The following is a 14,223-nucleotide window of genomic DNA, read 5'->3' as shown; positions in this document are numbered from 1 at the left end:
GTGCCCAGAGCTCTTAATCACACTCTTTTTGCTTTGGACCATGACTTTAACCGCTCAGTCTCAAGCTTTTCACTTGACACCTTCACGCCACAAGCACATGGTTCGGGACAGCTTGATTTAACCACTTAGGCCAGGATTTTATTCCTTTGGGCCCTCCTATCCATTAATGCTCAAAGCCTTGGATCCTTTTTACCCTTGCCTTTTGGTTTAAAGGGTTATTGGCTTTTTCTGCTTGCTTTTTCTTTTTTCTTTCTTTTTCTTTATTTTTTTCACCTTTTTTTTTTGCAAGCTTTATTTTTCACTGCTTTTTCTTGCTTCAAGAATCAATTTTGTGATTTTTTAGATTATCAATAACATTTCTCTTTTTTCATTATTCTTTCAAGAGCCAACAATTTTAACATTCATACACTTCACTATAAAAAATATGCACTGTTCAAGCATTCATTCAAAAAATAAAAAGTATTGCCACCACATCAAGATAATTAAACTAATTTCAAGATAGAATTCGAAATTCATGTACTTTTTTTTCTTTTTCAGAAAACATTTTTTATTTAAGAAAGGTGAAAGATTCATGGAATCATTCATAGCTTTAAGACATAGACACTAAACACTAATGATCATGTAATAAAGACAAAAACATAGACAAAACATAAAGCATAGAAATGAAAAATAGGAAAATAAGAACAAGGAAATTAAAGAACGGGTCCACCTTAGTGACGGCGGCTAGTTCTTCCTCTTGAAGATCCTATGGAGTGCTTGAGCTCCTCTATGTCTCTTCCTTGCCTTTGTTGCTCCTCTCTCATCGCCTTTTGGTCCTCTCTGATTTCATGGAGGATGATGGAGTGCTCTTGGTACTCCACTCTTAGTTGCTCCATGTTGGAACTCAAATCTCCTAAAGAGGTGTTGAGTTGCTCCAAATAGTTTTGTGGAGGAAAGTGCATCCCTTGAGGCATCTCAGGGATTTTTTGATGAGGAATTTCCTCATGCTCTTGTTAAGGTCCATGAGTAGGCTCTCTTGTTTGCTCCATCCTCTTCTTAGTGATGGGCTTGTCACCTTCAATGAGGATGTCTCCCTCTATGACAACTCCGGCTGAATTGCATAGGTGACAGATGAGAGGAGGAAAGGCTAACCTTGCCAAAGTGGAGGGCTTGTCAGCCACCTTGTATAGTGATAAACCCCGATTTTATGGTTTATCTTGTGCTTAATTTGGGGGATTTTATCAACTTTTCTCACATTTATTCAATGAAATAGCATGGTTTTGCAATTCTCCCTAGATTTGTGCTTAAATGTGAAAACATGCTTTTTAAGCCCTAAAGTTGGTGATTTTAATTCACTTTAATTCCATTCGATGCCTTGATATGTTTGTTGAGTGATTTCAGGTCCATAAGGCAAGTATTGGATGGAAGAAGTGAGGAGAAAGGCATGCAAAGTGGGAGAACTCATGAAGAAATGAAGGAACCGTAAAGCTGTCAAGCCTGACCTCTTTGCACTCAATTAACCATAACTTGAGCTACAGTGGTTCAAATGAGGCGGTTTCAGTTGCGTTGGAAAGCTAACATCTGGGGCTTCGAAATGATATAAATTTTTTCATATGTTGCTTCGTGTTTAGGGGCGCGCACGTGCCATGTACGCGTGCGCGCTGATGCTGCTCGTGGCCCACTAAAGATGAAATCGCTGGGGGCGATTTCTGAAGCACTTTGGGCCCAACCCAACTCATTTCTGATGCTATTTCATGCAGAATTCAAGCTTGGGCATGGAGGGAGCAATTGTTTGGTAGTATAGCATCATGTAGGTTAGTTTCTAGAGAGAGAAGCTCCCTCTTCTCTCTAGAATTAGGTTAGGTTAATCCATCTTAAATCTAGGTTTTGATTATTGTTCTCATCTTGTTTCTTTTACAATTTCTTGTTTCTACTACTCTATTCTTCTTAGTTCTCTTGTTAATTTTACTTTTATGTCTCTTTTATGTTTATGAATGTTCATGCTGAATTTGTTTACATTTAATGAAATTTAATGTTTGATGTTCTTTTATTGATGATTTGAGTTGTTGATTTACTTTTCTTGCAATTGGTAGTTGGTAGTTTTAATATTCTTGCATTTTTACTATCCTTTCCTTTTATGCCTTCCAAGTGTTTGACAAAATGCTTGGTTGGTCTTTAGAGTAGATTTTGAGCATTCTTGGCTTGGAAAGAGTAATTAGGCAATCTTGAGTCATGAAAACCTAACTCATATTGGTGATCTAGAGTTGTTAGTTAATATTATTTCTATTGACTGTAATCTTTTGCTAATCCAATTAGCGAGTTGATTAGGACATTTGGATTGAGATTAACTAGTCTTGTTTGACTTTCTCTCATGGATGATAACTTATACCTTCTTCCAATGTTGGAGATGACGAAATAAGATAAATTCTTGTTAATTATTGTTATGATTAATGACTAGGATAGAAAGCTTATGATCTCAACCTTGCCATGAATATCTCTCTTTATTAATTTCTTTCTTTAATTACTCTCTTTACTTTTCTTGTCATTTATTTTATTGCCCCTTCTATCAACAAAACCCCCCATAGCCTCTTCATAGCCAATAATTGACCACTTCATTGCAATTCTTTGTGAGACGACCCAGAGTTTAAATACTCCGGTTAATTCTTATTTGGGGTTTGTTATTTGTGACAACCAAATTTTTTATTGGGAGGATTGTTTGTTGGTGTAGAACTATACTTGCAACGAAAATTCATTCATTTGAGGAAATTCTATACCACGACAATTTTCTTAAATCAAAATGAACTCTAGAGATATGATCTCATGAACTTCTACTTCCTCTCCAATCATGATACTATGGATCATGATAGCCCAGTCCACAGTAACTTCAGACTGGTTGCTAGTAGGAATGATAGAGCGTTGGATGAACTCTAACCATCCTCTAGCCACGGGCTTGAGGTCAAGCCTTCTCAGTTGAACCGGATTGCCTATGGAGTCTCTTTTCCATTGAGCTCCTTCCACACAGATGTCCATGAGAATTTGGTCCAACCTTTGATCAAAGTTGACTCTTCTAGTGAAAGGATGAGGATCTCCTCTCATTATTGGAAAGTTGAATGCCAACCTTATAGTTTTCGGAATGAAATCCAAGTATTTCCCCCGAACCATTGTGAGCCAATTCTTTGGGTTCGGGTTCACACTTTGATCATGATTCTTAGTGATCCATGCATTAGCATAGAACTCTTGAACCATTAAGATTCCAACTTTTTGGATGGGGTTGGTAAGAGCTTCCCAACCTCTTCTCCAAACCTCACGTCGGATCTCCAGATATTCACTCTTTTTGAGCATGAAGGGGACCTCGGGGATCACCTTTTTCATGGCCACAACTTCATAGAAGTGGTCTTGATGGACTTTTGAGATGAATCTCTCCATCTCCCATGACTCGGAGGTGAAAGTAATTGCCTTCCCTTTCCTCTTTCTAGAGGTTTCTCCGGCCTTAGGTGCCATTAATGGTTATGGAAAAATAAAAAGCAGAGCTTTTTCCCACACCAAACTTAAAAGGTTTGCTCATCCTCGAGCAAAAGAAGAAAAAAATGAGGAGAAGAAGAAGAAATGGAGGAGATGGAGGGTTGTGATAAATTCGGCCAAGGGGGTTTAAGTGTATATTGTGTGTGAAATTGAAGGTGGTAAGGAGGGGTATTTATAGTGTAAGAGAGAGAGAGAGGAAAGTTGTGTATTAGGGGTTGGGTTTGGGAGGAAAATATTTTGAATTTGAATGGTGAGGTAGGTGGGGTTTTATGATGGTGTTTAGAGAATAGTGAATGGATGTGAGTGGTGAAGAGATTATGGAGAAGAGGATAGGATTTGATAGGTGAATGGTGTTTGGGGAGTGGGTGTTGATGCGATTGGTCAAGGGTATTTGGGGAAGAGTGTTATGGAAAGGTGTGAAGAGGAGAGAAGAAGAGGTGGGGTAGGAGGGGATCCGGTGGGTCCACAGATCCTAAGGTATCAAGGAATTCTGGTCTCTACACCGTTCTGGCATTTAAACGCCTTCTGTGTGCCATTTCTGGCGTTTAACGCCATCTCTACTACCTTTTCTGGCGTTAAACGCAAGGCTGATGCCCTTTTCTGGCGTTTAACGCCAGCCAGACACCCATTTCTGGCGTTAAACGCCAGTTGATGCACGGAAAACTTGTCTCATAACAAATTTCCTTCGGTAAGTCTACCGAATTTGTCGTCAAGTAAAACTCACAATAGAGTGAGGTCGAATCCCACAGAGATTAACGGATTAAGCAATCAATGGTTAATTGACTATCCTAGTTAGAGGAATCAGATTGGAGTGATAAGCAACAAGGAATTGTAAATTGACAGAAAAGTAAAGAAAGCAATAAAGTGCAGAAAAGTAAAATGGAAAGAAAAGTAAATGTACGAACTAAAAATAAAATGAACATTGGGATCAAGAGATATTGTAATCCTCCGGATCAAGTTCATTCTCATCTCTTCCTCAATCAATGCATTCATTGATCTCCTTGGCAATCTTAAGTGATCGAATTACAATTCCTTGTAATTCAATCTCTCAAATCTTGATCAATAGCCAATTCCTTGGTCAATTGCTCATGAGAAGAGATGAAGTGTGGTCACTGATTATACCACATGCATTTTCCAAATCAAGTGTTGTGAGGATTATAGTCACATATCCATCCACACCCAATTTGGTCCAGCATGAGAAAGCATTTCTAGCATGATCTCTTCATTCCTCTTTCAAGGTTCAGAAGATATCCAAGTATGAATAGTTTCTTTTCCAAGATAACTACCCAATTGGATGAAGATCGAAAGCTCTCTAGTAAAATCAAGAGGAAAGAAAGAAGAAGAAGAATAAGAACTACACTTAATCCATTGAATCACAATAGAGCTCTCTAACCCAATGTAAAGAGTTAGTTGATCATTGCTCTACAAAAATAAAAAAGAAAGAAAGTGCAGAAAAGTAAAGATGAAGATAAAAACTGAAAATAAAACTTCAAAATTCATAAATGAAAAGTACAAAGAAAGAAAAGGAAAAGTGTGTGAGGGAAGGGAGTCCGAAGACCCCTCTTCAATCCCCTAATTCCCCAGTATTCTCAGCATGCCCTCAATGTAAAGACTAAGGCCTTTATATAGGCTCTCCTAAATTACAAAATGAAATTAAAAGCAAATTACAATTAAATGAAAATTCCTATTCTAGATGCTTCTTGTTGCCTTGATTGGTTGACACTTGTGGGCTTGCTTGCTGGAGCTTTGAAGTGGACTTGAGAGAGAAGTGAGTTAAGTTGAGGTCCAGGTGCTAAAGTTGGTGCTAAAGTTAGCCACACTAACATTACAAGTGTGGCGTTAGTGCTAAAGTTATTGTGGCTAACGTTGCACTTGCTGCCCCGTTGGTGTTTTTAGGGCTTAAAATATGCCTCTTGTTTGTGCTCCAATTTCATGCCCACTCTAGAGTATTATATATCGTTGAAAAGCTCTGAATTTCAGCTTTCTAACGCAACTAGAATCACCTCAATTGGACTTCTGTAGCTCAAGGTATGCTCCTTTGAAGTGGACATGGTCACTGGCATAGTTGCTAGCGTCTGTCACTAACGCCCAGCACTCGCGAGTTTGAAGCTCGTCACAGTCACTCAATCATTGAATCCTACTCGGAATACCACAGACAAGGTGTAGACTTTCCGGATTCTCTTGAATGCCGCCATCATTCTAGCTTACGCCACGAAGATTCTGGTTAGGAGATCTAAGAGATATTCATTCTAGCTTATTTCATGTAGAACTGAAGTGTTTGTCAGGCACGTGTTCATAGGGGAGAATGGTGATGAGCATCACACATAATCATCACCTTCATCACGTTCTTGGGTGCGAATGGATATCTTAGAAACGAAATAAGATGAATTGAATAGAAAACAGAAGTACTTTGCATTAATCTTTGAGGAACAGCAGAGCTCCACACCTTAATCTATGGAGTGTAGAAACTCTACCGTATGAAAATACATAAGTGAAGGTCCAGGCATGGCCGAGATGGCCAGCCCCCAAAACGTGATCACAGGATCAAAATACAATCCACGATCCAAAGATAAAAAAAGACTAGTGAAAGGTCCTATTTATAATAAACTAGCTACTAGGGTTTACATGAATAAGTAATTGATGTATAAATCCACTTCCGGGGCCCACTTGGTGTGTGTTTGGGCTGAGCTTTAGCTTTCCACGTGCAGAGGCCATTTGTGGAGTTGAACGCCAGGTTTTGATCCATTTCTGGTGTTCAACTCTGGTTTTGGATCCTTTTCTGGCGCTGGACGCCAGATTTGGGCAGAGAGCTGGCGTTGAACGCCAGTTTATGTCATCTATTCTTGGCCAAAGTATAGACTATTATATATTGCTGGAAAGCCCTGGATGTCTCCAGAAAATCCACTTTGAGTGCATGGAGGTCAGAATCCAACAGCATCAGCAGTCCTTCTTCAACCTCTGAATCTGATTTCTGCTCAAGTCCCTCAATTTCAGCCAGAAAATACCTGAAATCATAGAAAAACACACAAACTCATAGTAAAGTCCAGAAATTTGAATTTAACTTAAAAACTAATGAAAACATCCCTAAAAGTAACTAGATCCTACTAAAAACATACTAAAAACAATGCCAAAAAGCGTATAAATTATCCGCTCATCACAACACCAAACTTAAATTGTTGCTTGTCCCCAAGCAACTGAAAATCAATTAGGATAAAAAGAAGAGAATATACTATAAATTCCAAACTATCAATGAAACATAGCTCCAATCAAATGAGCGGGACTTATAGCTTTTTGCCTCTTGAATAGTTTTGGCATCTCACTTCATCCATTGAGGTTCAGAATGATTGGCATCTATAGGAACTCAGATTTCAGATAGTGTTATTGATTCTCCTAGTTCAGTATGATGATTCTTGAACACAACTATTTTATGAGTCTTGGCCGTGGCCCTAAGCACTTTGTTTTCCAGTATTACCACCGAATACATAAATGCCACAGACACATAACTGGGTGAACCTTTTCAGATTGTGACTCAGCTTTGCTAAAGTCCCCAATTAGAGGTATCCAGGGTTCTTAAGCACACTCTTTTTTTTTGCTTTGGACCTTGACTTTAACCGCTCAGTCTCAAGTTTTCACTTGACACCTACACGCCACAAGCACATGGTTAGGGACAGCTTGGTTTAGTCGCTTAGGCCAGGATTTTATTCCTTTAGGCCCTCCTATCCACTGATGCTCAAAGCCTTGGGATCCTTTTTATTTGCCCTTGCCTTTTGGTTTTAAAGGTTACTGGCTTTTTGCTCTTGCCTCTTGGTTTTAAGAGCTTTTGGCTTTTTCTGCTTGCTTTTTCTTTCTATTTTTTTTCGCCTATTTTTTTTCTGCAAGCTCTGTTCTTTGCTGCTTTTTCTTGCTTCAAGAATCATTTTTATAATTTTTCAGATTATCAAATAACATGTCTCCTAGTCATCATCCTTTCAAGAGCCAACATATTTAACATTCTTAAACAACAACTTCAAAGGACATATGCACTGTTCAAGCATACATTCAGAAAACAAGAAGCATTGTCACCACATCAATATAATTAAACTAAGTTCAAGGATAAATTCAAAACTCATGTACTTCTTGTTCTTTTGAATTAAAATATTTTTCATTTAAGAGAGGTGATGGATTCATAGGACATTCATAACTTTAAGACATAGTTACTAACTACTAATGATCATGTAATGAAGACACACACATAGATAAGCACACAACATAGAAAACGAAAAACATAGAAAGCAAGAACAAGGAATGAATCCACCTTAGTGATGGTGGCGTTTCCTTCTTGAGGAACCAATGATGTCCTTGAGCTCTTCTATGTCTCTTCCTTGTCTTTGTTGCTCCTCCCTCATTGCTTTTTGATCTTCTCTGATTTCATGGAGCATGATGGAGTGCTCTTGATGTTCCACCCTTAGTTGTCCCATATTGGAACTCAATTCTCCTAGGGAGGTGTTGATTTGCTCCCAATAATTTTATGGAGGAAAGTGCATTTGAGGCATCTCCGGGATCTCATGGAAATGAGTTTCTTGCGCCTCTTGAGCTCCATGACTGGGCTCTCTTGCTTGCTCCATCTTTTTCTTAGTGATGGGCTTGTCCTCTTTAATGAGGATATCTCCCTCTATGTCAATCCCAGCCGAATTGCATAGGTGGCAAATGAGGTGAGGAAAGGCTAACATTGCCATGGTGGAGGACTTGTCAGCCAACTTGTAGAGTTCTTGAGGTATAATCTCATGAACTTCCACCTCTTCTCCAATCATGATGCTATGGATCATGATGGCCCAGTCTATAGTAACTTCAGACCGGTTGCTAGTGGGAATGATTGAGCATTGAATGAACTCCAACCATCCTCTAGCTATAGGCTTGAGGTCCAATCTTCTTAGTTGAACCGGCTTGCCTTTGGAGTCAATCTTCCATTGAGCTCCTTCTACACATATGTCCATAAGGACTTGGTCCAACCTTTGATTAAAGTTGACCCTTCTAGTGTAGGGGCGTTCATTTCCTTGCATCATGGGCAAGTTAAACGCCAACCTCACATTCTCCGGATTAAAATCTAAGTATTTCCCCCGAACCATTGTAACATAGTTCTTTGGATCCGGGTTCTTACTTTGATCATGGTTCTTGGTGATCCATGCATTGGCATAGAACTCTTGAACCATTAGGATGCTGACTTGTTGGATGGGATTTGTTAGAACTTCCCAACCTCTTCTTTGAATTTCATGTCGGATCTCCGGATACTCATTTCTTTTGAGTTTAAAAGGGACCTCAGGGATCACCTTCTTCTTGGCCACAACATCATAGAAGTGGTCTTGATGGGCTTTGGAGATGAATCTTTCCATCTCCCATGACTCGGAGGTGGAAGATTTTATCTTCCACTTCCCCTTTCTAGAGGATTCTCCGGTCTTAGGTGCCATCAATGGTAATGGAAAAACAAAAAGCTTATGCTTTTACCACACCAAACTTAGAATATTGCTCGCCCTCGAGCAATAAACAAAAGAATAGAAGAAGAAGGAGAAGAAATATGGAGAGGGAGAGGGAGATGTGGTTTCGGCCAAGAGGAGTTTAGAGGGATGTGTTGTGTGAATTTGATGAAGAATGGAGGTCTTTATATAGGGAAGGGAGGGGGGAAAGGTTTCGGCCATATGGGTGGGTTTGGGTGGTAAATTGGTTTTGAATTTTTGAAGGTAGGTGGAGTTTATGAGGTAGGTTTATGGGGAAGAGTGGATGGATGTGAGTGGTGAAGAGGTGATGGGGAAGAGAGTTTGAGGTGATTGGTGAAGGGTTTTTGGGGAAGAGTGTTTATGGGGTTGTGTGAAAGAGAGTGGTGAGAAGAAGTGAGTGGAGGTAGGTGGGGATCCTGTGGGGTCCACAGATCCTGAGTGGATCCTGTGGGGTCCACAGATCCTGAGGTGTTCAAGGATTTACATCCCTGCACCCATTAGGCATGTAAAAATGCCTTTGCACACAACTCTGGGCGTTCAGCGCCAGGTTGGTGGCCATTTTGGGCGTTCAGCGCCCATTTGTGTGCCATTTCTGGCGTTGAACGCCAGAACCATGCCTGTTCTGGCATTCAGCACCCAGAAGCTGCCCATTTTGGGCGTTCAACACCAGAACCATGCTCTGTTCGGCGCTGAACGCCAGACAGATGCTCCTCCAGGGTGTGATTTTTCTTCTGCTATTTTTGATTCCGTTTTCAATTTTTATATTTATTTTGTGACTCCACATGATCATGAACCTACAAAGACATATAACTAAGAAAAATATAGTTAGATAAATAAAAATTGGGTTGCCTCCCAACAAGCGCTTCTTTAATGTCAATAGCTTGACAGTGGGCTCTCATGGAGCCTCACAGATGTGCAGAGCTTTGTTGAGACTCTCCAACACCAAACTTAGAGTTTGGATATAGGAGTTCAACACCAAACTTAGAGTTTGGTTGTGGCCTCCCAACACCAAACTTAGAGTTTGACTGTGGGGGCTCTGGTTGACTCTGCTTTGAGAGAAGCTTTTTCTGCTTCCTCTCCATGGTTGCAGAGGGAGATCCTTGAGTTTTAAACACAAGGGAGTCCTTATTCCATTGAAGGACTATTTCTCCTCTGTCAACATCAATCACAGCTCTTGCTGTGGCCAGGAAAGGTCTTCCTAGGATGATGGATTCATCCTCTTCCTTTCCAGTATCTAGGACTATGAAATCAGCAGGGATGTAAAGGCCTTCAACCTTTACTAACACGTCCTCTACTTGTCCATAAGCCTGTTTTCTTGAACTGTCTGCCATCTCTAATGAGATTTTAGCAGCTTGCACCCCATAGATTCCCAGTTTCTCTATTACAGAGAGGGGCATGAGGTTTATTCCTGAACCAAGGTCACATAGAGCCTTAAAGATCATGGTGCCTATGGTACAGGGTATTATGAACTTTCCAGGATCCTGTCTCTTCTGAGGCAATGTCAGTTGAACCAGATCACTTAGTTCATTGATGAACAAGGGAGGTTCAACTTCCCAAGTATCAATGCCAAATAATTTGGCATTCAGCTTCATGATTGCACCAAGAAACTTGGCAGTTTGCTCTTCAGTAACATCCTCATTCTCTTCAGAAGAGGAATACTCATCGGAGCTCATGAAGGGCATAAGGAGGTTCAATGGAATCTCTATGGTCTCTAGATGAGTCTCAGATTCCTTTGGTTCCTCAGAGGAAAGCTCCTTATTGGTCACTGGACGTCCCAGGAGGTCTTCCTCCTTGGGATTCGCGTCCTCTCCTTCCCTTACAGGTTCGGCCATGGTGCTTATGTCAATGGCCTTGCACTCTCCTTTTGGATTCTCTTCTGTATTGCTTGGGAGAGTACTAGGAGGGATTTCAGTGATCCTTTTACTCAGCTGGCCCACTTGTGCTTCCAAATTTCTAATGGAAGATCTTGTTTCATTCATGAAGCTCACAGTGGCCTTGGATAGATCAGAGACTAGATTTGCTAAATTAGAAGCATTTTGTTCAGAGTTCTCTGTCTGTTGCTGAGTGGATGATGGAAAAGGTTTATTATTGTTAAACCTGTTTCTTCCACCATTATTAAAGCCTTGTTGAGGCTTTTGATCCTTCCATGAGAAATTTGGATGATTTCTCCATGATGAGTTATAGGTGTTTCCATAAGGTTCACCTAAGTAATTCACCTCTGCTATTGCAGGGTTCTCAGGATCATAAGCTTCTTCTTCATAAGAAGCCTCTTGAGTACTGTTGGATGCAGCTTGCATTCCATGCAGACTCTGAGAGATCATATTGACTTGCTGAGTCAATATTTTATTCTGAGCCAATATGGCATTCAGAGTATCAACTTCAAGAACTCCCTTCTTCATAGGCGTCCCATTATTCACAGGATTCCTTTCAGAACTGTACATGAACTGGTTATTAGCAACCATGTCAATGAGTTCTTGAGCTTCTGCAGGCGTTTTCTTTAGATGAATGGATCCACCTGCAGAAGTGTCCAGTGACATCTTTGATAGCTCAGATAAACTATCATAGAATATATCCAGGATGGTCCATTCTGAAAGCATGTCAGAAGGACACTTTTTGGTGAACTGTTTGTATCTTTCCCAAGCTTCATAGAGGGATTCACCTTCTTTCTGTCTGAAGGTTTGAACATCAGCTCTAAGCTTGCTCAGCTTTTGAGGAGGAAAGTACTTGGCTAAGAAAGCCGTGACCAGCTTATCCCAAGAGTTCAGGCTGTCTTTGGGTTGAGAATCCAACCATAATCTAGCTCTGTCTCTTACAGCAAAAGGGAAAAGCATGAGCCTGTAGACTTCAGGATCTACTCCATTAGTCTTAACAGTATCACATATCTACAAGAATTCAGTTAAGAACTGAAAAGGATCCTCAGATGGAAGTCCATGAAACTTGCAGTTCTGCTGCATCAGAGAAACTAATTGAGGTTTCAGCTCAAAGTTGTTTGCTCCAATGGCAAGAATGGAGATGCTTCTTCCATGTAAATTGGAATTAGGTGCAGTAAAGTCACCAAGCATCTTCCTTACATTATTATTATTTTTGGCTGCCATCTCCTCTTCCTGTTCGAAAATTTCTGAAAGGTTATCTCTGGATTGTTGTATTTTAGCTTCTCTTAGTTTCCTTTTCAGAGTCCTTTCAGGTTCTGGATCTGCTTCCACAAGAATGTTCTTATCCTTGCTCCTGCTCATATGACAAAGAAGAGGGCACAGAAAAATAATAATAATAATAGAGATCCTTTATACTACAGTATAGGGATCCCTTTGTGAGTGGAAGAAGAGGGAGACAAAGAATGTGATGTAAAGAAAGAAACACAGCTGTGAGGATGGCAGAGATGTGAGATGAGATGTTAGGATATAATGAATAAATAGAATAAGATGGGGGAGGGATAATTTTCGAAAATTATTTTGAAAAAGAGTTAGTGATTTTCGAAAATGGTTTTTGAAAAATGTTAGTATTTTTTTCGAAAAAATTTTTAAAATTAAAAATAAAAATAAGAATAATTAGTTAATTAAAAAGAAACTTTTGAAAAAGAGGGAAGATATTTTCGAAAATTAGAGATAGAGAGTTAGTTAGGTAGTTTTGAAAAAGTTAAGAAACAAACAAAAAGTTAGTTTGTTAGTTGAAACAAATTTTGAAAAGATAAGAAGTTAGGAGGTTAGAAAAGATATTTTGAAACCAACTTTTTGAAAAAGGTAAGATAAGAAGATATTTTAGAAATTAGTTTTGAAAAAGATTTGATTTTTAAAATCTCAATTAATGACTTGATTCATAAGAAATCACAAGATATGATTCTAGAACTCAAAGTTTGAATCTTTCTTAACAAGCAAGTAACAAACTTCAAATTTTTGAATCAAAACATTAATTGATTATGTTATTTTCGAAAATTTGGTATAAAAATAGGAAAAAGATTTTTTGAAAAATATTTTTGAAATTTTCGAAAATAACTAAGAATTTTGAAAAAGATTTGATTTTTGAAAAAGATTTTGAAAAAGATAAGATTTTCAAATTGAAAATTTGATTTGACTCATAAGAAACAACTTGATTTTAAAGATTTTTGAAAAAGTCAACTCAAATTTTCGAATTTGATGAGAGAAAAAGGGAAAGATATTTTTTTTTATTTTTGAATTTTTTTTTATGAGAGAGAAAAACACTAAAAAGATGCAATGCATGAAATTTTTAGATCAAAACATGTGATGCATGCAAGAATGCTATGAATGTCAAGATGAACACCAAGAACACTATGAATGTCAAGATGAACATCATAGACACAATTTTGAAAAATTTTTAATGCAAAGAAAACATGCAAGACACCAAACTTAGAATTCTTTAATGCTTACGCACTAAGAATTCAAGAATGCATATGATAAACATGAAAAGACACAAAACAAAAAATCATCAAGATCAAACAAGAAGACTTACCAAGAACAACTTGAAGATCATGAAGAACAGTATGAATGCATGAATTTTCGAAAAAAATGCAAGATGCATATGCAATTGACACCAAACTTATAACAAGACTCAAGACTCAAACAAGAAACATGAAATATTTTTTTTTATTTTTATGATTTTCTAATTTTTTTGTATTTTTTCGAAAATTATATGAAAAAGAAAAAAGAAGGATTCCAAAATTTTTAACATGAATTCCAGGAATCTTGCATTCTTAGTCTAAAGCTTCAGTCCAGGAAATAGACATGGCTCACTAGCCAGCCAAGCTTTCAATGAAAGCTTCGGTCCAAAACACTAGACATGGCCAATGGCCAGCCAAGCTTCAGCATGTAATTCAGACATGACACGCCTGACATACTCATTCCCAAAGGAATTAGACATGGCTTTACAGCCAGCCAGGCTTCAACATGCTTCATGAAACACTAGAATTCATTCTTAAAAATTTTGAATAAAATTTTTGAAAACATTTTTATATTATTTTCGAAAACAGATGAGAAAATTTTAGAAATATTTTTGAAAAATTTTTGAAAATAAAATAAAAAGAAAATTACCTAATCTGAGCAACAAGATAAACCGTCAGTTGTCCAAACTCAAACAATCCCCGGCAACGGCGCCAAAAACTTGGTGCACGAAATTGTGATGTCCAGGCTCGAACAATCCCTGGCAACGTGAGCAACTTGGTACGCGTAATCGTGATTACACTTTAATTATGTAAAATTCATGGCTCTTTCTTTCCCTGGCAATGGCGCCAAGAACATGG

At 38.6% G+C, this 14,223-nt stretch overlaps 1 non-coding gene across 1 annotated transcript; it reads left to right on the top strand.

Annotated features, from left to right (window-relative positions):
• The first annotated feature begins 11,563 nt into the window (after positions 1–11,563).
• LOC148577445 (small nucleolar RNA R71) lies at positions 11,564–11,671 on the top strand. The gene has a single exon (XR_015902842.1). It is a non-coding gene; the product is annotated as a small nucleolar RNA R71 (small nucleolar RNA).
• Positions 11,672–14,223: the final 2,552 nt, after the last annotated feature.

The sequence above is a fragment of the Arachis ipaensis genome, chromosome B1 (assembly GCF_059453495.1).
Source record: "Arachis ipaensis isolate K30076 ecotype BB chromosome B1, ASM5945349v1, whole genome shotgun sequence".
Lineage (NCBI taxonomy): Eukaryota > Viridiplantae > Streptophyta > Magnoliopsida > Fabales > Fabaceae > Arachis > Arachis ipaensis.
The sequence above is the reverse complement of the archived record's forward strand: the minus strand, read 5'-3'. Positions and strand labels throughout refer to the sequence as shown.